Raw genomic sequence first — 23461 nt, 5'->3', positions numbered from 1 at the left:
CTAGCGGCCTCACTGCACTTCCCGGCTCCATGGTGCCAGCTCCCCCTCGCACTGCCTGCCCTTGACACATCCGATTGTTGCTCCCCAGGCCAAAAGACCTGGAACAACACATTTAGTGCTCTCCCCCAGGACAGCCTTGCTCAGGCAGCCAGCAAAGGGCTCGGGCTAAGAGGGCATTCTTTAGGGTGCATTCCATCCCGGTTTGCCTTGCAGGATGGCATGCTCTCCTTCTACACCTACTTCCAGTTAAGGGATGTCTTCATTGAATCTTACAAATAATGTATTTTGCCACGCCTGCATAGTGCTTCCCGTTGTGTTCCGACTGGGGGTTATGTTACATTCCTTTTCACAATCCTTTGCATTTTGCCACGTTGGCATTGCCAAACCAGGTTTTCCGGGTTAGAATGTGCCACCCCTTGCATTTTGCCTAACTTGCATTGCCTGACCAAGACTCCAAATTTGAGTTGCTGCTTTAAATCTCCCCACTATTTGCATTTCCCCACATTTTCTTCTTCCTTACTAAGTTTCCGAATTTAGATTACTGCTGTGCAGTTCACCAATGTTTACATTTTGTCACACTTCCATTTTGCCAGACTAGGGCTCCTAATTTAGTTGACTACGTTGAAGCTTGCCACCGTTTAATTTCTTTCTGCACTTGTGTTTTTTTACAGAACATAAATCAGTGGTGCTGCCACCAATGGTAGCAGCCCAGCCCAAACTGCTAGGCCAGGTCCCCTCTGCATGGAAACACAAGCAACCACAGACATTTTTCAGCCTTGTTGGGCCTCCTCATTGAGGTGCAACTTGGCATCCTATGGTGCAGCGAGAACGGAACCCACGTCTGGGCATATTCTCTCTCACACAGGGAGACGTTCAAATTACATGATAAAATAGAAAAATGTATTAATCCACCTTGCATCCATGGGTCACATTAAAAACATAGAAATAGTACTAAAAAACATGTACATATATAATACAGATTTTAAAAAGTCAACATACAGTTTTCCTTCGCTAAAACAACTGTGAGATAGCCTAGACAAATACTATGTAAATGTTGAGCCCAGACTGACTTGGTAAGATTTGCTAGTGCAACTGTCATGGAGTTAAATTAAATTCATCTGATATGGTATGTTAATTGATCACATCTAAACAAAGTGAGCACAAAACATTCATGGCGACAATGATTACAGATATGCTCTCCCCTTTAAAAATACTCTTCAATAGCATATCACAAGTAAGAGGCAGATGGCTCAAGAATAGATGTAGTAAATAGTACTTTCTCTTGTGAAGCAACATCGGACAAACTTTCAGCAGATTCTTAAGTGTTTCAGGTTCCAGAATATTATTGCAGAATCTGCACACCCTATGCTGGTGTGGAACCTTTGTCCTTTTGCCCATCACTTGTCTTGTGGGCCAGAGGTTCAGTCTGAAACGAAAGAACAGCATTCTGTATATCTGACTTGGATACTTGGCTAAATGTAATTCGGGGCTATTTAGACCTTTGATTCTGAAATCACTGTCTCTAAACATATTATTTTTGGTACATTGTTGATGGGTAGTGATCCAATCATGAAGCCATAATTTAGTTTTTGCCCGATCTGAATTAGATCTGAATTAGCAAATCTAATGTGATGTCTGCTGCCAACATAATGGCAGTAACTTGTTTTTTCCACTTTACTATGACATGATCATCAGTAGAGTCAAGATGTGAAGCTAGGATCGACAGCAGAGAATTGGGTTCATAGCTAGCAATAAATTTTTTGCACAAATTAAGCATTCTCCAAGTGCAATTAAACTGTAAGGGTAGCAAACCCAACTCATGACGCACAATGCACTTTGGTATGCTAGATGGAAGAGACAGAACCTTCTTACAGAAGCGACTTTCAGGTTAAGTTCAGACGGTGTATCCATATGAGCCCTGGTCTCTGCACCATTTATAATGGCCAGAACCACTTTTTGCTTGTTGAATTTTAGAAGTGGCTCCAACGAGAATGTGCTGTATTTTCTCTGAATCACTGAGGTTGAGCGGCTGCAGAATGTACTTTTCTTTTCTTTTCCGAATGATACGGAAGGTCTGAAGGATGATTATTTGTGTTTAGGTCAAGATAGCAGTGCACATCTATTACCTCTAGGCAGGATCCTTGGAGATGCCAAGCAAATCTGCACTTCTTAGCTTGCCGTTTGGTGGCACAGATCAGAATCTTGGTTTTATCCAGATGTATCACCAAATTATTGTTTGTGGCATATATCTCTAAAGCTGACAACACATTTTGTAAACCTCTCAGAGTTTACTAGTGAAGTATGAGATCAGCAGCATATAATAGGTACGGCAAAGCAATGGAGCGAAGTATCGGAGAGTCAGAGATTACAGATTTGAAATAGCACCAAATATCCGCTATAAAAAGTTAAAGAGGGGAGACACTAGAATGTAGCCCTGTTTCAGATCTCTAAAAGTTGGAATGGGCTCTGATAACTGCCCATTTGGTGATAACCAAATCTGAACAGAAATCTGAGAAAGGATTTGCGAGTCCAAGGCCCCTGCGTAAGGTGGACAATTTGCTGCTTCCATCTTGGCAATTAGCAATTTTCTTGATACTGTTTTCAAATCTACAAATGCCATGTAGATAGGCTGTTTAGTTTGCTGCCCATGATGCTTAATCACTGATAGGTTAGCTGCTGTTTCTTAACCTGGGATAAACCCTGTCTGAAAACTATCAAACACCTTTGCATCTCTAACCCATAAGGAGAAGTCTCTGAGTAGTAAGCATGCAAAGATTTTGCCCAGAATATCCAACAGTGCAATGGGATGATGATTTTCTGGACGTTCTTGATCGCCCTTTTTGAATATTGGGACAATAATTGATTTTCTCCAGGTTGGCAGGATCTGCCGTTGCTTGATTACCTGTAGAAAGATGACATGTAACACTGCCACCAACTGTAATGGATGAGCTTTTAGAACAGAGTTTGTGAGGCCACCCGGTCCTGGAGCTCTAGAAGTATTTAGTTTTGATATTTGATGTAATATATCATCTTTATCAATTACCATATTATCAAAAGTGGTCCAATTTGATGATGCATCAGTGTAACATTCTGAGTGGCAAACATACACATCTCGAAAATACTGAACCTAAGTCTCCTCTGAGACAGAATTCACTTGATAAGGGGTTTGAGTGGCATGATTAGCCGAGTTTAAAATACCCCAAATTTGTGCACTGCTTTTAGAAGCTATGAATGAGAGCATCAGGGCAGAGTATCTTTGGTAAATCGCAGCATAGTGAAGTTTCATCCAATTTTTATACTGCAATCGCTATTATTTTCTTTCTCAATTCAGGCTTTTTTATGTTCACCTCGTGGTCAAAAGCATGTTTATGTTTGAGCACTGGTTACTGGTTCAGAGAGGGATGCAATTTAAATAGGCTTATAACTGCCACATGATGACCATCCGCACAGGATACACTAGGATCAGGATTTAGATGAGCAGTTTGTAAGCACTGTTCAAAGTCAGGTTAGATTGGGCAGACCACTGAAATCTATTGCGCAGAACCAGAAGCTCCAGAGAGTAATTCAATATATCAGTAGATATGAGAGGTAGACCACGACCAAGACATTGTTAATAGTTCATGATCACTGTATCATTGCGATAGGACTTAAAGTCCTGGATGATATTAAGCATGTTTCTTTGAACAAATATGTAATCAATTATTGCTGTTTGATTGCCTCTTCTCCATGTCAGATGTGGCGGAATGTGCACCTTAAGGGCTCCATTCAGCATGACAAATTGTCGTTAATGCATCCGTTTGAGCCATCTTTGAACTATATCGGATCTCCTATCAACCTTGTTTGGAAGGCAATGAATGTTCAAGTCGCTTGCTAAAAGAACAAAAGTGATAGTCGAATCAGGTCTGTGGATAATAGATGTTTAAATCCTCTCATATTCCAACTCGCTAGCTTGCAGCTATTTAAGTGGTCAATGATGGGTTGTTATGCTTCAAAAACACTTTCAGTAACACAAGGAAGTCTTGAGGTCCAGGCACCCTGTAAATTAGGTGCTGGAATAGATTTGACTTGTCTCATTGCAACAAGGTCACCTCTTCAGTATGTGATTCTTAATGAAGATGTAAGGTCAGTTCGGACAGAGAAATTGGCATTTATAACTGCCTGATCAATTGCTGGTGTACATTTACGAAGATTATATTGTTTCATCATGAATCCCATCTGGAAAAGGTTGTGTCTCGCTTACCATATGGTATTTAAAACTATACCAGACTGGATCTATACTCTGGCCTGAGTCAAATCTTGATCATGAAGAAACTTGACTTGATTAATATCCAAAGAGTACAGATCTTCTAATGTCTGAATGTCACTAAATAGACTCAGTATGCTAGATCTATTAAGAGCACACGTCTGATAGGGCCCTTCTCTACAGTGCAATATTAGAGTGTGATAAATTCCAAAAGCACCCATTTAATTCCTTTGTTCTAATGTGAGGAATTGTGATTCAAGCGTGAGGCTTGGCCAAACAGGGACTGCCATTTTTCTTACTGCCAGAGCCTCATGAGAACCAGTTGCATGACTTAAAAGCTCTTCTTCAGATATTAGGCCATCAAGTGGTTCAAACTGAAGAGGGGAAGAAGAGGAAAAAGAGTTTGTCTAATCTTCATATGTTGACATAGGAACACATCCTCAAGACTTGCTAGTCACCATGATTCATGGCATCTACCTCCACCACTCTTTTTTGGAATTTATGTTTTTTGTGTTTGTATATGTCTATGTAAGTGCTCTGCGACCTTTGGGTGAGTGAATGCGCTATATAAGAAACTCTTTAGTTAGTTAGTTAGTAGAGGATGAATTAACTAAGTGAGCCAAGTTTTTTCTGGTCCGTCTCAGTTTGGCATATTATTTTGTGATTAAATGTTTTGCTCGTAGAGTTTGTTTATCAGGCATTAATGATTGAATAAAGTCTTGTTTCCTTGGAAGAGATGACTTGGGAGATCGTTCTCATTTTTCATTTTTTTTGGTCAATCGGGTCAACTGTGGTTTCGTATTGGCAAATATAGTGAATGATGGGCGGGTAACATTAGGGGCAATTACCTTTGATTGATGTATTAGATCTTGGGTTGCATCAATAGTACCCTCGTGGTGCTAGGTTTGATTGTTAGAGAATGCAACTTGTTTTCCTGGGGGGGGCTTGAATGTGAGGATCTAGCTAAGAAACTTGCAGATTACATGTGGTATTTGAGACATCTTTTTGACACACACACCCAGGTACATTATGAGAAACAGCACCTTCATTCAATATATTCTTGGAAAAGAGATCAGCCAATAAATCGTTCAGCATATGCATTTTGGCAACAAGCGATTCATAAAGTCTAGAAAGGGATGCTAACGCTGTGTTCATCACACTTAAAGTCATCTCAATAAGAGTTGAAGAGGACTGTGTTGGAAATGAAACTATCCTCAGTGTGGGATTAGCATATAAGATTGTTAAGGGTGAAGAAGCGGCAGAAGAATTCAAGAACATAGCAGGTGACTGTGAAAAATCAGACGGTGGAGGCGAAGAAGAATGAATAACAGCTGACACCACATGAGAATTAGTAATCTCCCCACTCTGATCATTCGCAGTTGGGGAAAGTGAGTGAGGGGATGTAGGATGGAAAACAGCCGACACCACATGAAGTTTAATTACCACCTCCCCTGAACAGTCAAAGACAAACGAGGCTGAAGTGAGTAATTAAGATCTGTATTACTGGTGTCTGGGCGATCAATAGAAGGCATGTTAGAGGCTACAGGGAGCTGAGCAATCAAAGCAGCATCAGTCGGGTGTTGGTGAGTATGACTACGAATCAGGCGATGGGTAGGTGTTAAAGAGCCCAAGACAACTTCCAGCATTGGTGAATCAACAAAGTCAATTATTATCTGACCAGGAATTTCAGCTGTCACACTATGCAAAAGCTCCATACATTTGGATTTGGACGAGGAATCGACAAGGCCAGCTACAGGTGATTTTACTGTACAAACCTCTGATATCAGTGGTTAGGAATAGCGCTCGCTTTCCAGCATGAGCAAGTCCCTTCCACAAGGGTGGTTTAGCAAGATCATTTCCTGCACATTTGTAGGAAGGAACAATCGCACTAATAGCAACAGTGTTAATACAGGACATGATGATTTTAAAGTGTATACGTAAGTCATTTACCAATAACAATGCAAATTAAAAATGAAAATAGATAGCAAGTAGGATCAAATGGTTCCATGTGTTAATATCCCCGCAAAGATATTGCGATGCAAAAATATTGCTATATTTTTGTGGCGATATTGACCCATGGACCCTGCGGGGGACACCCCTGCAACCCCCGCATTATTTTAAAATGTGCGGGGGACACCCCTGTAATCCCCGCTCCCTCAAATGATCTCCCCCAAAAATATTGCCTATGGCGAGACAAGGTACGGCGATATTTATGGTGGGGATATTTTGAAGGGATACCAATCAAATAAGTAGGCAGCTCTTGTAGGCAATGTTTAACAGTAAAATAAGAGAACAACCGACAGCTTCCTTACTCCCTGCCAAACTGCCCAACTGCCCTCGCCAAAGCACTCTGCACATGCGGGTGTGCGTATGTCCGCGACCATAGTTTTTATAGGCAATTGGGCACAAAGCGGCGGAGCAAAGGTGGAAGCTGCGTATAATGTCCACAAATGTTCACGTAGGATCCAATATTGTATCAAAAGAAGCACTGTAGAGGGAAAAAAGAAAGGAAATATTAGGTCACTGTTTCCTTGAGTATAAAGTTAGTCCTTCCGACCTACCAACCAAATCCGGTGGTTCCTCCTGCCCAACTGCACTCACCAAAACATTCTGCAAATGCGGATTAATTCCAAACCTTCCAGCCATCACCTCTTTTGTTTTGCATAAGTCTCCCCAAGTGGGACAGGTGTGCCCAGACGTGGGTCCCGAGCCAGCTGGGCCTAGAGACGCAAGCAACTCCTCACTGATGATGCCCAAAGGGGCCGAAACATGTCTGGGGATGCTTGTGGTCTCGTACCGAAGGTGTGCAGCCTAGCAGTTCAGTCTGTACTGACCCTTTTGAGGTGGGACCAAGCCTGATTTGCATATGGTCTTTCCCCTTCTGTAATGTCTTGGCAGGCTGAAGAACAATGGTCTGAAGGGTTACCCAGAGCAATGCCAGGGGTTATGTTTAATTCAAAACCTTCCAGATATCACCTCTTTAGTTTTGCTCCTTTGGGGGTTCACCAGACTTGTATGCACCTTTATATGATAGGCATCAATAATATCCCATTGTACTACCACTTGTAGCAGTATTCATCAATCGGTTCTCTCCCTATTTCATTGTCCCACAGTACCACGTCTGTAATTACAAACGTCCCTCTTTTATATAAGGTTTGTATCACTATATTCATATTTGACTTAATTCTTCAATATTTGTAGAGCCTCCTGTTCTTCCAGTGATAGATTATCTGTAATAGCTACATTATTACTTGCTAGATTTCAAATACCTTTTGTAGCCGGCATTAGAAACAAATGTATCCCATTGCCCTTTTCAAAATAGGTGTAAACAAAGATGGGGATTTCATATTGCTCATGAGAAGCTGATTTACACTCACCCCCAACTCGCCTTGTTCAGTAAGATCAAGATCATCCTCAACTGTTCCTTTTGCAGATTTTGCCACATGCTACTTGTTGCATGGTAACCCTTCCTGGGAGCATGGTAGCTCCCAGGATGTTGTAATGGGTCACGTGGCCATCGCCACGTGACCAACATAATAAAAGTAACGAGCCGCTTCCGGCTCGTCAGTCACACCATACTTGGACTCCGGTGTGATTCTTTCACGCGCCTGCCTGGCGCAACACCGCGTGGTGTAGGTCCAAGGAGCGGGCCCACCACGAGGCCGGCGCCCCCTACTGGGCAACGCCGACCTCCACTGTTTGTTGGCCATGTGACCATGGCGATTGGAGACGACCCGGCCTGGGTGCTCCAGAGCCGGGGCCGTCGTGTGCTGGGTGATCCCAGCTCTGTGTGGGCTCCAGTGCCCTGGAGCGCAGTGGGGTGACCCCCACAGCATTTTCCGCGGTTTGATCGCTGCGCAGCGGGACCGTCGGGTGATCCCGACCTGCGTGTCTGGGGCTGCCCGGTGACCCGGAGCAGCCCCCAACACTACTTACTACGCGTGGGTAAACCACCTATAGTTCATTTAAAGGTGTAATCTCGTTTTGTATTGTTATTTGTCTAGGAACTGAATTTATTTGTTGAGATTATGCACATAAATATCTACATTGACATGCGATATTTCAAATGTTCTAGACGGTGAAACACGAAGCCCGTTTTACAGCACGTTCTCTTCCACTAATATTAACGTTGATCATTATTTATTTTTGATTTCTCATTCTCATTTTGGAGGTGTTTTGTCATGACATAGATTTTCTTTGTTACTCGATGCTCTTTTGTGTTTTTCTTCCTCCATGGCCTACATTCTGCTTAGTGTTTTGTTTCTTTTCTTGCTGCACATGTTCCTTAGTTTCCTAACGTTAGAAACTTTTCTTTCATCTAATAAGTGATCTTTCTATGAAACATTCTTGATTTTCCTTCATTATCATAAGACTCATTTAACTTTTGTACAATTTATTTTCCATGCTTCATAATTAAATCAATCACAAATAAAATGCCTTTGTTCCTTCCTTTTTTCTTGACACTCTAATAATGTTTTACCCATTTTTTGAAACAACAATGTTCTTTGTTCCTTATTAAACTTTGACCTATTTGTATAAATCAACAGTGTTCTTTATTACTCAGGACCATTTTCTCCATTAGCACCCCGGGAGGCGCCGTGATCCAATGAGTATGCTCGGAACGCGGGCTGTGTTTACCAAGGAAAGCCTGCCTTTCCGAGAAAAGTCATTGTTGTCGGGTGCTTCCCTTCCCCGCTCCCACTTCACCTTAGCACTTGTGCAGCTTGCTACATGGGTACTAGTGGTGTCTTTTTAAAAAATGGAAAAGAAAAAAAATAACCTTACCTTTATTGTGCTGCCCGGCACCGCTCCGTGCTCCTATCTGGGAAGTCCATTTTCATGTTGATGATGATACAGTCATCAACATGAAAAATGGACTTCAGGAACAGCAGTACGTTTCTTTTATTTTTAACTTTTTTTAGACACCATTAGCACCCATGTAGGGATCAACACCAGTGCTAATGGCAATGTGCCCCTCGGTGGCTGGGCACCGTAGTGGCTAACAGACCGCCACCCTCGTTAAGGGACCCTCGCTGCACTCAGGCCCTCAACTTGGGCAGCGGGCTGTTACCTACAGTGGAGGCCCACCACCTCGGGGCATATCCCCTCAGTATTGCTTTTCAAATCTGTAATATCTTTGACAAATTTCTCTTGATACTTTTAAACATCAATCGCCAAAAATATACGCACATTTATCCAGCACTTTCTTGTTCAATCTCTCTATTGGGTAACCCGTTGAGAGTCATGGCAATTATAAACAGATATCACAATTATGTGCAGGCCTCAAGGAATATAAGGTATAGTGGTGGGTACTCCCAAATATTTTTTGTTATCGGGGGGACAAGTCTGTGGACAGGGAGGATAAAGGGAATAGAAACAAGGTTACAGACTGACTACCCCTCTCTCTTAAGTCTAACGACACACCAAGAGCAGGTGCTGAAAGGATGGTGTATCAATCACCAGCAATTACCTTGAGGGAGAGACAGTTTATAAACAGAACCGTAATAATTGTATCGATAAATCTCTTTAATAGGTTTTGTTAAAAAATATATATACTAATAGGCTTTATCATATCTCACTCATACCATTCATATCAGTGCAATCATTCTGTGACAGTCGGGTGCGGAAATTTACAATTTCTTCAAACATATTGGTTATTGTTAATATGAAAAACAATGAGAAAAAACACAATCGAATTTTCTATAGGTCGACATATGTTTCGGCCCCTTTCAATAGTCCCATCGTTGTCTACGGTGGTCTAAATAGTTAGTGCTGGGCCATCTTCAGGACAGTGATGATTTAATACAAGCTTAACGTCTTCACCCTATTTCCATATGACAAGCCAAATCTAAAAAACATAAATAAGACAGAAATTACAATATTTAACGGTCTGGTCTCTTCTTGATGGTCTCAAGGTGATGGCTAGACATCTAAGCCAGAGAAAGAGCACCTACCAGTGGCCGAAAAAATAGTAGTAGACCACGGAGAAGGAATTGAAGGGTATCTTCAGTATTCCCCTGATATATAACCCTAGCAAAAGGGGAATAGAAGAACAAAGGAAATTACTACCTTGTGTATATATTGTTGCACTAACTAACTACTCAACATTACGTTTTAAAATGGCATAACAAAGCAAACTCACAGGTGTCCCTTGGGCAGTGGGTGGAGCTTTAGAATTCTACAGCTCCCGCTCGTGTCATGGACAGGTTCCCGAATCGAGTGGCTTTCTTCAACACTCGACCTCGTGGTGTCTATTACAAACGAAAAAACACGGGGAATTCAGTGAATGGCCTTTCTGAAGCCTATTTCACGCGAGCTGGCATGATAGTGCGCTCTGACCGTCGTGATAAGTGCGGTTGCAACTGGGGAAACTCGGCCCTGTATATCAGATGGCCGATGGTGATGAAGACACATATACTGTATGATCTTAGTAATAAGATACGCGACTCGCGTGTGGGGAAATGCTGAAGGTAAAGCGGTGACATGGGCCGGGCGGTCTTAGTCGCTCGGGATCGATATTAATGCGTGAAGTTATGCTGATTGCTCTCGAAGAGAGCGCTGCACCTCACCTTGTTGAATCGTTCTAGCGATGCGGCGTTGTGGCTCGAGCAGCGTCTGCTAACTTCTGAGTGAATCGAAATGGGAAAGGGGAGGGGCTAGACATATTTAAGGATCACGTGAGGCTCAAGGGAACGTGGAACTCGGCTAACGCGAGTCATATGTGAGCTGCAAATTCCCGCAGATCCAGAGCGTGACTTAGGTGCTAACAGCGACTTGAGTGAATAGAAAGTCGGCATTTAGAACGGCTACACTTACCAATATCACTTTAATGGTAAAACGGTTACATTGTAGTCTCAATTATAACAGCCTGACGGCATGAACGTGACATGTAAAATTAACATCAAAAAACAGAGTACTTTATTGTTAAAACCGTCAGAGATAAAAATAACACGGTGTAATGTGCAGTGTGCAATGTCTAGAGTTAAAGTATATGTTCAGATGTCTTACCACATCATATGAATCGAAGAAAAACTTCCGGCACAGGTTAGAGTGTCATGATGAAAAAGAGTTGTAGACATCATTCGTGGGGTCTCACGATGCAATAGGGAGTATAAAGATAACTGAGCTGTTTAAAGAAAAGCACTCCATTCGACGGCTATATTTAATCCATTCTGGACTGTTTTTAAATTGTAGATCCATTTTTGTTCCGCTTGGGTCAGAATTTTATCTTTGTTCCCATTGCGGCGAGAAGTTTGTATGACTTGGATGACACACCAGCGAAAGTCTGTGCATTTATGTTGTTTTTTAGAAAAATGGGCCACTAGTGGTTTATTTTCGACTGCATTACGGATGCAGGATTTATGCTCATTGATCCGTTGACGAACTGGTCGTTTGGTTTTGCCTATATATACCAGCTCGCATGGACATATAATGGCGTAGACCACCCATGGTGTAAGGCAGTTGGTGAACTCTTTCAACTGAATGGTGTGGTGACACAAAGTAATTTGTTTAAAAGTGGTGGTTTGAGCACACACTGAACAATGGCCACATCGATGGTGGCCAATTAGAGGCGGGAAACCCCACAAAGATGTTTGTGTGAATTTTTTGGATATGACAGGTTGATACGAATGTACCAAGTTGTCTTTGATGTTTGGTTGTCTTTTAAAGGCAAACCTTGGAACCGAGGGGGTGAAATCTTCGGTATAGATCATCTTCCAATGTTTGCGTATGATCTTTCTGTAGATGTTACTAATCGGACTAAAAGTACTAACGCAGGTTATCTTGTCTTCTTGATGTTTTGGTGTGGGTTCTAGCGTATTCATGCGATTGGTGTGTAAAACGCGTTTATATGCTCTTTGTATCATTTTTTGAGGGTAACCTCTCTCTTTTAGTCTTAACTTAAGACTTTTAGCATGTATTTTGTATTGTTGTACATCAGTGCAGTTTCTGCGAATGCGCAGAAACTGACCATAGGGTAAACCCTCTTTCAAGCTCAGGGGATGAAAGCTTGTATAGTTTAACAAAGTGTTTCTATCAGTTGGTTTTCTATAGAGGACTGTTGCAATAGAACCTCCTGTAGTTTTCTGAATTTCTAAATCTAGAAACGGTATTTTGTTTGGATCAGTATGGATTGTAAACTGAATGTGAACATTCTGAAGATTCAGCCACTGATGAAACAAAGAAAGTTGCTCTGAGGTACCACTCCATATTAGACAGATATCATCAATGTATCGTAGCCAGTGTTTGATATAGTTTAGAAAAGGGTTGCGGGACACCACGAGGTCGAGTGTTGAAGAAAGCCACTCGATTCGGGAACCTGTCCATGACACGAGCGGGAGCTGTAGAATTCTAAAGCTCCACCCACTGCCCAAGGGACACCTGTGAGTTTGCTTTGTTATGCCATTTTAAAACGTAATGTTGAGTAGTTAGTTAGTGCAACAATATATACACAAGGTAGTAATTTCCTTTGTTCTTCTATTCCCCTTTTGCTAGGGTTATATATCAGGGGAATACTGAAGATACCCTTCAATTCCTTCTCCGTGGTCTACTACTATTTTTTCGGCCACTGGTAGGTGCTCTTTCTCTGGCTTAGATGTCTAGCCATCACCTTGAGACCATCAAGAAGAGACCAGACCGTTAAATATTGTAATTTCTGTCTTATTTATGTTTTTTAGATTTGGCTTGTCATATGGAAATAGGGTGAAGACGTTAAGCTTGTATTAAATCATCACTGTCCTGAAGATGGCCCAGCACTAACTATTTAGACCACCGTAGACAACGATGGGACTATTGAAAGGGGCCGAAACATATGTCGACCTATAGAAAATTCGATTGTGTTTTTTCTCATTGTTTTTCATATTAACAATAACCAATATGTTTGAAGAAATTGTAAATTTCCGCACCCGACTGTCACAGAATGATTGCACTGATATGAATGGTATGAGTGAGATATGATAAAGCCTATTAGTATATATATTTTTTTAACAAAACCTATTAAAGAGATTTATCGATACAATTATTACGGTTCTGTTTATAAACTGTCTCTCCCTCAAGGTAATTGCTGGTGATTGATACACCATCCTTTCAGCACCTGCTCTTGGTGTGTCGTTAGACTTAAGAGAGAGGGGTAGTCAGTCTGTAACCTTGTTTCTATTCCCTCAAGGAATATAATACATTCTAAGAAGGTGAATGCATGTTGCACTCTTTGTCACCATTTCAACAAGCTCCATGTTTCCACAGATTTAAAAATGACCTGCTCAGCTGGAAATATCAACATGAGCCAGGAAAAGTGTGCTTTTCCAATGATTTCATTGAGGTAAGCAACTAGCGGCAACTTACTGTATCCACCTTAGACATTCAACAGAATGAATGGTATAAGAAAGTGCTTGTTTTAAATGTCCTGGAGAGATTAATTTACCTTTGTAATTAACTTAAATGCTTTCATGCTGCACATACCTAACAAAATGTACACATTGACCCTCAAAGATTTTGCTAATGGCAAAAACATTTGTTCTGTGACAGGAAAAATGAAAGAAAGGGGCTTGGTCCTTGTATTTTGGTGCAGTCTTTGTACTTTGAAAATTCTGTGACAGCTTATTCCAAAATAGTAATATGCACTGTGCTTGGTGAAGAATTATTAGTATCACTAGGGTATTTATTGAGCGTGGACCTTGCTTCAGGAAGCAACATGACTCTTTACACTCATAGGGGGAAGAGTAAGGTTAGGGAGCATAGAAACAAGGGCGTGGGGATTTAACAGCAGTGGAGGGAGCACAATAGTCAGCATAGGAGCTACAAGTAACCAGGGTAGGAAACAGTGAGGATCAGATCACCCAGTCTCAGGTAAGGTGGGGAGTGGTCAGTGTAAGGACCTAGGTGTTACCTTCACACACCTTCACTCCAAGCCCATAGCTATTACCACATGTTCGACAGAGTGGGGGGAGGCAAGGTGGGTAACAACAGCTTTGTTGATGTGGGAACACCAGCATTGCTTGAAATTGTCTTACCCAGCGGCTGTCCTAATTGGGAGTCCATGACCAATGAGTTAATGGCACTGTCCCTAGCTCAAGGAGTTTTAATATTGTCACTAACACGACTGCCATTGTAAGCCAATACATCTAATGTACACTATAGTCATTTGTTATAGGTTCTTGTGGCAGTAATAAATAAACAGTAAGTTGTTAAACCTTTTTTATTAAACTAACTGAAAAAGTGTTGTTGAGATTGGCACAATGCAAGTTCTGTGGAGATTGGCACAAAGCATCATTTTTGAAGTACGATAGACCTCATAGACTTCTTCATCAAATGAAATGATTTTGGTGCAAAGGATTAGAACTCGCCTGGCTGATAACTTGGGCTGCCAGGCCGCTATCCCCCATTCCAGCCCCTGGAGCGGGGGATAAACGCCACATTGAATAGCTCACAACGTACCTCAATTTATACAGTACATTGAATTGTGCGTCCTAGAATACGCTTTAAAAGCTTTGTGAAGTAAGCTATTCAGTAGTTAGAGTCGTTACTTTGGTTAGCACGCCAGTCAGTTCACATACCTTTCCTGCATGTGATAAAGTAAAGCAATTGAACTCTGGCAATTGTTTGCCCCCAATTTGGATGAGGAGTGCTTGAAACGGTGTCAGTCTTTTGATGCACATTGATCTATTGTGTGACAGCTATGATTTATTTGGAACAAAAGGCTTAACCCACCCACATTACTGTAAAGATAACTTTTTTAGTCGGCTACATTTGCATTTGTTTGAGAATTGTTTGTAATAATGTACAATATTAAGTTTTGAATCATGTTATCTTTATTTGATGTTCTTTTCTTCTATGCATGCAGAAGGCAGAAGTAGGTGTTATCGTACAGCAGGTAACCTCCAATTTGGGAATTCCATGACATCTTAGTTTATATTAATGGTGTTTGAAATTACTTTCTTTTCTTCTCCATTGGCATACTTTAGTTTAAGATATACAAACACATTTCTATTCATATCACATTTTCCTCTGCAGTCCTTAGTGGTCTATATTGCTAAAGTGATAATAGAACACAAAATTGCCAGCATCCAAACATTTTGCGCGGTGCACAGCGTAGCATTTTGTCTCAAAGAGGAATTATAACAGCTAATGTGGGCAAGGATGCTTATTGTATTAAAATTTTGTCTGAATATGTTCGCTCTATGCCAACCTGAACAGAGTCTATGGCCCTCATTACGAGGTTGGCGGAATGGGTTTACCGGCATCGGTAAACCCATTCCACTCTATTACGAGGTCTCCTTGCGGGACCCGCAATGAGCACTTGCTAAAACCAGGCGTTCATACCCGGTCCTGTGAGGAGACCAGGGAGCTAACAACGGGCCCATTATAAACGGGTCCGTTGTAAGCTCCTTCCCCATTCCCATTGCGCCCTCTGGGGGCTCGAATGTGAATGGGGATGGACCGGGTCCGGGTTCCTCGGACGAGGAATTACCAGGTCCCCCAAGGTTGGCATGGCCCGGTAAGTCCTCATTTGAGGAACCCGGGCCCGGTATGCATAAGGAGGCAAACATGCCGCTAAATGCGGCACGGTTACCTCCAACCTCGTAATGAGGGCCTATATGTGTTTTTGTATTGTTATAGTGTATTTCAGTTATTATAAAACCTTATACACGTTTTACATGTTATAAATATCAACTTATTTAAAAGGAATCTATTACATTACAATAACGACAATTAATTTATTATAACAGTTGTAAGAGTCAAGCATATATGTAAAAGTCGTATAGTATTCACACACAAAGTTGAAAGTATTACTAAAAAGAAAAAAAACGCCTGTTTAACATGTAACATACTATATTAGGGAACCACTGCATTCAATCTAGCAAACCAGAAGCGGGCTACAGACAGTGATGGCCCTGCGTGTTGTCCCTGTATACATCTAAGCCAGAAAGGAAGCAGCATCATGTGCACATATTTTGAAACATGTTATTCTGCCACCACTTAATGCAGGACACTACAGGAAAAGATGTTTCAAGGTTTTCAGCTCATCTGCAGACTTGCATAAATGGCGGTACCGTTGGTACCTCTCCATCCTTATTCTGGCACTACAGCTTCAGGCGTTTCCAGCATGTTAAGTCTGATTTTTAAAAAGATCCACCATAAAGTTTTAAAAGGAAAATATGTATGTATATGTTTTAAAGTGTGCCCATTCATGAAGAATATGCACAGTGATATGAGAGCCTCATATTTGATTGCATGCTCAGCCAGTTGTTGTGCCAGTCCCATTCTACTTAAGTTGCGCTCCGAAGACAAATCATGTGCACTTAAAGTCTAATCTTATACAAAAGAGGTAGATAGCAGCTTATCAACATTCACAGTAATTAAAGCATTATATTAATACTGTTTCAATATACACAATTGGTGTTTTATTCAATAATATCACAACATTAAAAAGCAAAACATTTGCTAGCTATAGGTGCACATAATATAGAGTGCTAAAACACTGTCTAAGAAAGACAATTTACTCGTGACACATATACCTAAAACTAGTTAGGTAAAGTATGTATTATTAACAATTGTTAGTTTTCTAGACTATGAATTAAGCATTTGCCAATTTCTTATAGTCAACACCCTTTTGTTGGAAAATGTTGAACCCTAGTTACCTAAAACCCCAGTTATAAGTAACTAGGGTTCAATATTATAACCCCATTTATTATTATTATGTTTTTTTTTTAAATATTGGGATGCAAAAGGGAGTCTGTCCCTGTACCCTCCCCACCTCTCCACCCCCAAAACAAAACAAACCTATTCCCCAAGACATCCCTCCCTCCACACTTACTTGTGTGACCGGAGATTTGTGCTCTGGCCCCACCGTGCCTCCAGCTCCCCTCCGTTGCATAGAACAACTAGGACATGGTTGTCCAACATGTGTTTTCTTTTCAGGATACCCCGCATTAACATTCATGAGATACATTTGCATACAGAGATTATAATTGTATGCACAAAAATTCTCATGAATATTAATGAGGGTTATCCTGAAACCCCATCAGTATTCCGGCACTCTTTGCCTGGAGGAGGACAATTCTGAACTAGGACTATTTCACCATTTATTTTATGAAAGACACCTGCCACCTCCTTCACCACACTAAACTGGCTCTATGGATGCAAGTATGATGTCTCTGGCACTGCGCCACCTCAGGCAGCATGGGTATATGGTCCTCCAATGAAAGCTTGCACTGCTTTGACATTCTCTGAGCACTGACCAATCGCCTACCAGTACGAGACGTTTCAAAGACTGAACTCATGAAGGATCACGTAAGCAATCTCCCACTATGCCACTCCCATTGCAGAGTAGATTCTCTATGTATTGTTCTATCTCATTAGTAGAACATCCACGCGTGTTCTCAGAGATAAACTGAATCACCAACCCAGGTATCTTTCAAGTGCAAACATTTATGAAACTAATTTTCAGACAAATGGGCAATGTACCTCTATTTCAGTAGTCAGATTTAGTTCCCGAGTAATGTGGCTCTGAGTTCATCTTCTAGCCAATCACAAACACCAAGGTTGACATTGAGAACAAAACAAGCACTAATTCCTGGGCAGCCCAGCGAAGACTTATGAGTATACAAAAATGACAAGCTAGCTCCAAGGATGGTAGGGAGTCCTGATCTAGGTTAATTGTAACGCTGGTTGCTGTCAACTATGGCAATACTCTATTGTAGGAAACAGTTTCAGTTCGATGTCATGTGATGCAGTTGTAATGTCCTCTTCAGGGAGATCTAAGCAGAAAGGTTGTCTCGATCATTGGAAGAAGGGTATTCTGCTGCCTAAAAGGTTGAAGGGAAGCCTTGGGACTTTCCCCAGGTATATGTTCTGTCTACCATGTTACCCAATGATGCATAGATCAGGGAATGGATGACAAGTGTATTTTCATCCACCCATCCGCTGATGACCTAAACATTTATGTGAAGACATTCTCCATGGAAAATATTTGCTGCTTGAGGCGTTGGCTGTTTTAAATGGAAACATAAAAAAGGAAGTATTCATTTAATTAAATGGAAGTCCACCCACTGCTAAACAATACCACGGAAAATGAGGACAATGTATTGATGATGTTTATATCCATATTCTTCAATCAGATTCATCCCCACTCTATTTACACACATGGCATATGGCAGCCAAAACCGGCTGGTACAGAAGACAGACAAATGGTAAGGACGTGTGCATTGCCCCATAGTTTTTCTGGAAGGTCACCTGGCATTAGTTCCCTGTCATATCTGGGGGAAGAATGCACTACTAGCAGGTTTGAGTAGCTGGACAGGGAGCAGGAATCTCGGTCAACAGTTCAGTAAGCATTCGGTTGGGAATCTCCAACTCTGAGGTGCAGTCAGAGCAAAAGAAGCCATTAAAAACAGAAAATGCAAGACAATTAAGGAGACGGGATGGCTCTTATCAAGGACTTTCTCTGTGTGATACCAAATGTCTAGGCTCATTTTAGAGATGCCATACAATGAAGCATGCCGGTCCCTCTTCCCTGTCCAACTTTCACCCATCAGCAATAGGTTGAGCAGAGCAGCTCCACTAACTAGGTTGGATCTGGCATTCAAAGCTAAACAAATTAGGAGGACAATGATATGGCAAGAATCCATTGAAGTCTGAGATTTGCGAGGTGAGGGGTGAGGATAGCCAAAGCAGATACCTCAGGCATTTCTCCAAGGAGATATTATCAGTCTAAAATCAAGACACCCGCAGCATCAGCCACACACTCCCTGTCTGACCATTTCTTCATCTTTGTTTTGCCCTGTATTTTACACCTAATATTTTACTATGTTCACCCTCATCTATTACTCCATTATCTGTGAATTATAAAACCATATAGTAAATCATACACATACATAAACACATGCATGCATACAAACATGTATATGTATTGAAACCATCACATTACTTTATCATTTAGGTACTCAACCTTGGCCATTGGCTGTATTTGAATAATTAGTAAAGACACACAAAAGGCTTTTATAGCTTCAACATTTACGTCTGAGATTTATTGTTAGCCATTTTTTAAAGAATGAAAACGTAAAACCGTATTTTGCTAACCAGTTTTGCTCATATTGACATGCACACTCTTATAACTAATTAGCATATAACACAGCACAGATCGCCAGCTTGCCACCGCTGATAGACAATTGTGCCTTTGACAGTCTAACCTCTAGTTTCGTGAAAGGCCACGCCATCTTGTAATGAGTAGAGGAACACAGTGAATTCAGATGAACTGCTTTGCTACTTTCTTCACTTCCTTTTCTTGGAGCACTCTGCAGCGAGGTTATAAGAGCTGATTAATCATTGTATTACACAAGAGTGTTCTCTCTTTTATACACAGCAGAGAATGTGATGTATTCGATTCTTTCTAATATTACTTGTTTCCAAGGCTTTATCCTACCTCAATGAGAAGCATACCAGGCACATGAATGTAATAGCTGTGCATTAGGAAGATCAGAAATCTATTATTCATCAGAATGTCCATCATATAATTACAAATGTGTACCAAGCCATAACATTTAGTAATACTCTCTCCCAGAATTGGATTAAAGATGAAGTAATGGTGCTGCATGCAGTTTTGCTGCATGGAAATATGCAATTGCAAATCAAACCCCCTTTGTTCTGATTCCATTTTTAACCCTATAAATGTGCTCTTTTAACATACACTGCCATGCAGCTTTCTCCAGCGGAAACACCTACACTTTCAAAATTACTTTCTTGTGACTTTTGGAATGCACGCCAGTGAGTGAGTGGGCACATGTAAGTCACAGACCATGGGAAGTGGAACGTATATGTTGTTAAATCCCAAGGTATGTCTATTATACCCATCTAAGAAGGTTGCACACCAGTCTAGCTATCTAAAGCTTAAAGGGTTAATAATTGGCAGGGTCAGCTAGCTCATCCTTTATTCCTTTTCAACGCCGCACAAATGAGAAGCATTGAGTTAGGCTACACCCACAATTCAATGTGAGATGTGCACGATAACAGTAGCATGACAGTAGCATGCACTTTCATTAATAGGATGTGAATAGATCTCAGACCATGAATTGAGAGAACCAGTGCATACTCAGGGAAGTGAGGCTGAACACTGCATAGGCCATTGTGGGGTTAGCACCTTCTGTGAAGCTCATAATGCCATAAACAAAAGGGATAACCCAGACACAGACCTTTTAACAGAAATACATAGTAACACCACAGTATCAAACAATATAATAAAAGGCCAGATTTATGTTTATCCCTGTGTGTTTTTTTGATGCAGTAGCTTCACCTGTTGTCCCCACTAGAGGGTGCTGTTGGCTTAGGATATATAGTGGTCCTACTGTGTCAATGAAAACATGCACTTTGGCCCGTGTACACGCGCCTGTAGACTAGTCTGAAATACTAGAACACTCTCCCTGAAAACAATGTTCCAAGCATCTTGGGCAATACGTGCAACATACACTGTAGTTGAAAGTTCTAACTTTACAAACCTTTGAAAAACATTGGAATGTGGAAGTGGTCCAGTGGGAATATTATTGCTCATATAGGCTAGCTTCCAAGATGCCGGTGCATTACCAATTGGCTACCTTCGTACACGCCAAAAAGCTAGGTGCCAAGGAATTGTCAATAGAAGTAAAAACATCACTTTGTAATACTAGCCCTTTTTTCGTAAGACCCACAGACCGTACAAGAAGAGATTTGACTGGAGTAAATATAAAATGGCAGACAAGTCCCAACTGAAAGAGTCTGTTTATCAGGGGAAGAGAAACCTCCGCCAGCATTTAGAAAACATTTTTAATAAAAGTAATGGAGGAACACAGGTTCAGATGCATGGTATGGAAAAGAAAGCCAGGTATGGAGGAATATAGGAGCAGGCTGTCTTGTACTGCGTGGTTAGCTCTGTTAAATTCCTGGACACCTTGAAAGGTCTATTATATGATGTATTGTGGTTTCTAAGGCCCTGGATTTTGGTGGTTTTGGGAACCTGTGGTTGCTCACAGTTTTGGTTGTTTCATTAACAGCAACAAGAAATAACCTAGTGAAGTGTACCTGCCTGCAGCTTGTTTGGCTGCCAAGTCTGCTCCAGGTCCACATGGCTAGTAATGGCTTGACTTACTTCAAGATGTCACAAGATGTCATCTCTGTGATCTCTGGGTTAAACATTGAAGGAGACATGGTGGTACTATTGCTAAAATGCACTTAGGATCATTTTGGCAACCAAAATGTGAATGTGACCACAGCATCTCTAAGATGTGATGAGAAGATAAACTGGACCGAGATTTTGAGCAGACTACTTTCCTTTTCTATTCAGGGAACCATCAGAGGATTAAAATCAAAGCAAGAACTTTGAGCTGGAAAGTTAGTGCACAAGTGGTACCACACTGGGTTCAGCTGTGCCAAGTTGGACACTTGCTCTTTGGAGAATCATCATGGTTCTGAGGGTTTGCGCTTCCTCAAGAAAGGAAGGCACAACGTAGCTAAGAGTAGGCTAGATAATATGGGCTACAAAGTAGTGCACAGACCTCGCTTGGGAGGACTGTGGCATCAAGTCAGATGGTCTCTTGTCTTCTTCTAATTAGGTCCACTTCAGAAAGAAGTTATTTTTGATTGGTACAGGTCTCAGACAGCAGCTGTGGGATTTGAGAGTTGTCCATTTCACTGTGTCCAACCTGATGTATTGAAGGAAAACTGGCACAGAACCACCATAGATGTCAAAGCTCAAGTCAACATGAGCGTGCCCAATGTAGACAAGATGTTTCCTTATTTACATCTGCAACTGGGATTCGAAATTGAGGCAGCCTGCTCATTTTAATCAACTGCAATACTGGCTTTGGAAGACCGTTTCTGGCATTTACATGATCTTTGAGGTAAGTGTGATGAGGAGCAGCTTAGCACACACTGATCAAGCAGGAGTTTGTCTCTGGATATCTTTTCTGAATTGTACCATTTTAAAGACATATCAAAACGACAATATAGGAGCAATTCAGGTTATCAAATACTGTAGGGAAAATCTTTGCAAGGATTCTGAATTATTAAAAATAATCACCTGTTTAAATTCAACACTGGCAAAACTAAAGGATATTTAATTTGACAGAATCATTTTGAAACCCATACCAAATTGGAGTGAAACGTGTGAATCAACAATGGTCCAAAACTCCAGAGTGGGGCAAAAAACATCTACTCATCATTCATGACAGTTGTGCACAAACCTATCATGGCTGCACATACATTCCTTAAATAATGACTGCAGAGCCAAGGAATGTTCCCTTGTTGTTGAGTATCCAGAGATGGGCAGCTACATCCTGTATCCATCTGCGAGATGGTGACATCATCAGACACACTACTACAAATTAGGGGAGACACAGTACCTGCTCCTAAATGGACAGGAAGCCATAGGAATGAGCTGGGTTTCTAAAATGTTTATACCACATATGACTTCACAAAGAATCATAGACCCTCTTCTCATATACACTTCTTACACATACCTAACACTTATTGCAAAGTTACTTTGAATGTCTACCAAGATATGCAGAATTAAAAACCAAACTTCTCTTTGTGGTTTATAATATTACATCACATAATGTACCACCCATATGGTTGTGTCTATTTACATTAAAACCCCACTTAGTCTCCAGAGGTGTCAAGACATTTGGTCGACCGAAAACTGGTCGAAAGACATTTGGTCGACGCAATTTCGTCGAAAACCAAATGGTCGATTTTTTTTTTTAAATTATATATTTATTTTTCAGGTTTTCGTTTTTTTTAAAAAAAGTGTTTTTAGAAAAAAACGGGGGTTGCGGGGACCCCCCCCAAAAAACAAAAAAAAGGGTGAAAATAAAAAAAATAAAAAATTCAACCATTTGGTTTTCGACCAAATTGGTTCGACCATTTGTCTGGTCGACCAATTTTTTTCGACCAAATGTCTGGTAACCGTCTCCAGATACATACCATATCAATAATGTTAGGTCTTGAATTTATCCTTGAAAATGTGTCAGAGTTTTCCCTTCTTGTATTCAAGTAACTTTTTCCATAGGTACCATGACAATAACAGGGAGGTGGACATCTTGTGCTATTCTAAGGAAGAATTAAAATGGTGGAGTGTGGGCAGTAGGGAATAAGATCTAGTATTGTAAAACAAAGAGGAAGGGAATCCATGGTAATCTGTTCCTTATCCTAAGAAAATAGACTTCATATGATAAACAGTAAACGCACAGCCATCTT

At 41.0% G+C, this 23461-nt stretch overlaps 1 protein-coding gene across 1 annotated transcript in view; it reads right to left on the bottom strand.

The window, feature by feature from the left end:
- Positions 1–23461, bottom strand: part of THSD7A (thrombospondin type 1 domain containing 7A) — a 1346262-nt gene that overhangs the window by 866171 nt on the left and 456630 nt on the right. The window lies entirely within an intron of this gene.

Source organism: Ambystoma mexicanum, chromosome 2q (assembly GCF_040938575.1).
Source record: "Ambystoma mexicanum isolate Mex_15411 chromosome 2q, UKY_AmexF1_1, whole genome shotgun sequence".
Taxonomy (NCBI): Eukaryota; Metazoa; Chordata; class Amphibia; order Caudata; family Ambystomatidae; genus Ambystoma; species Ambystoma mexicanum.
This window is presented reverse-complemented; position numbering and strand designations above follow the sequence as displayed.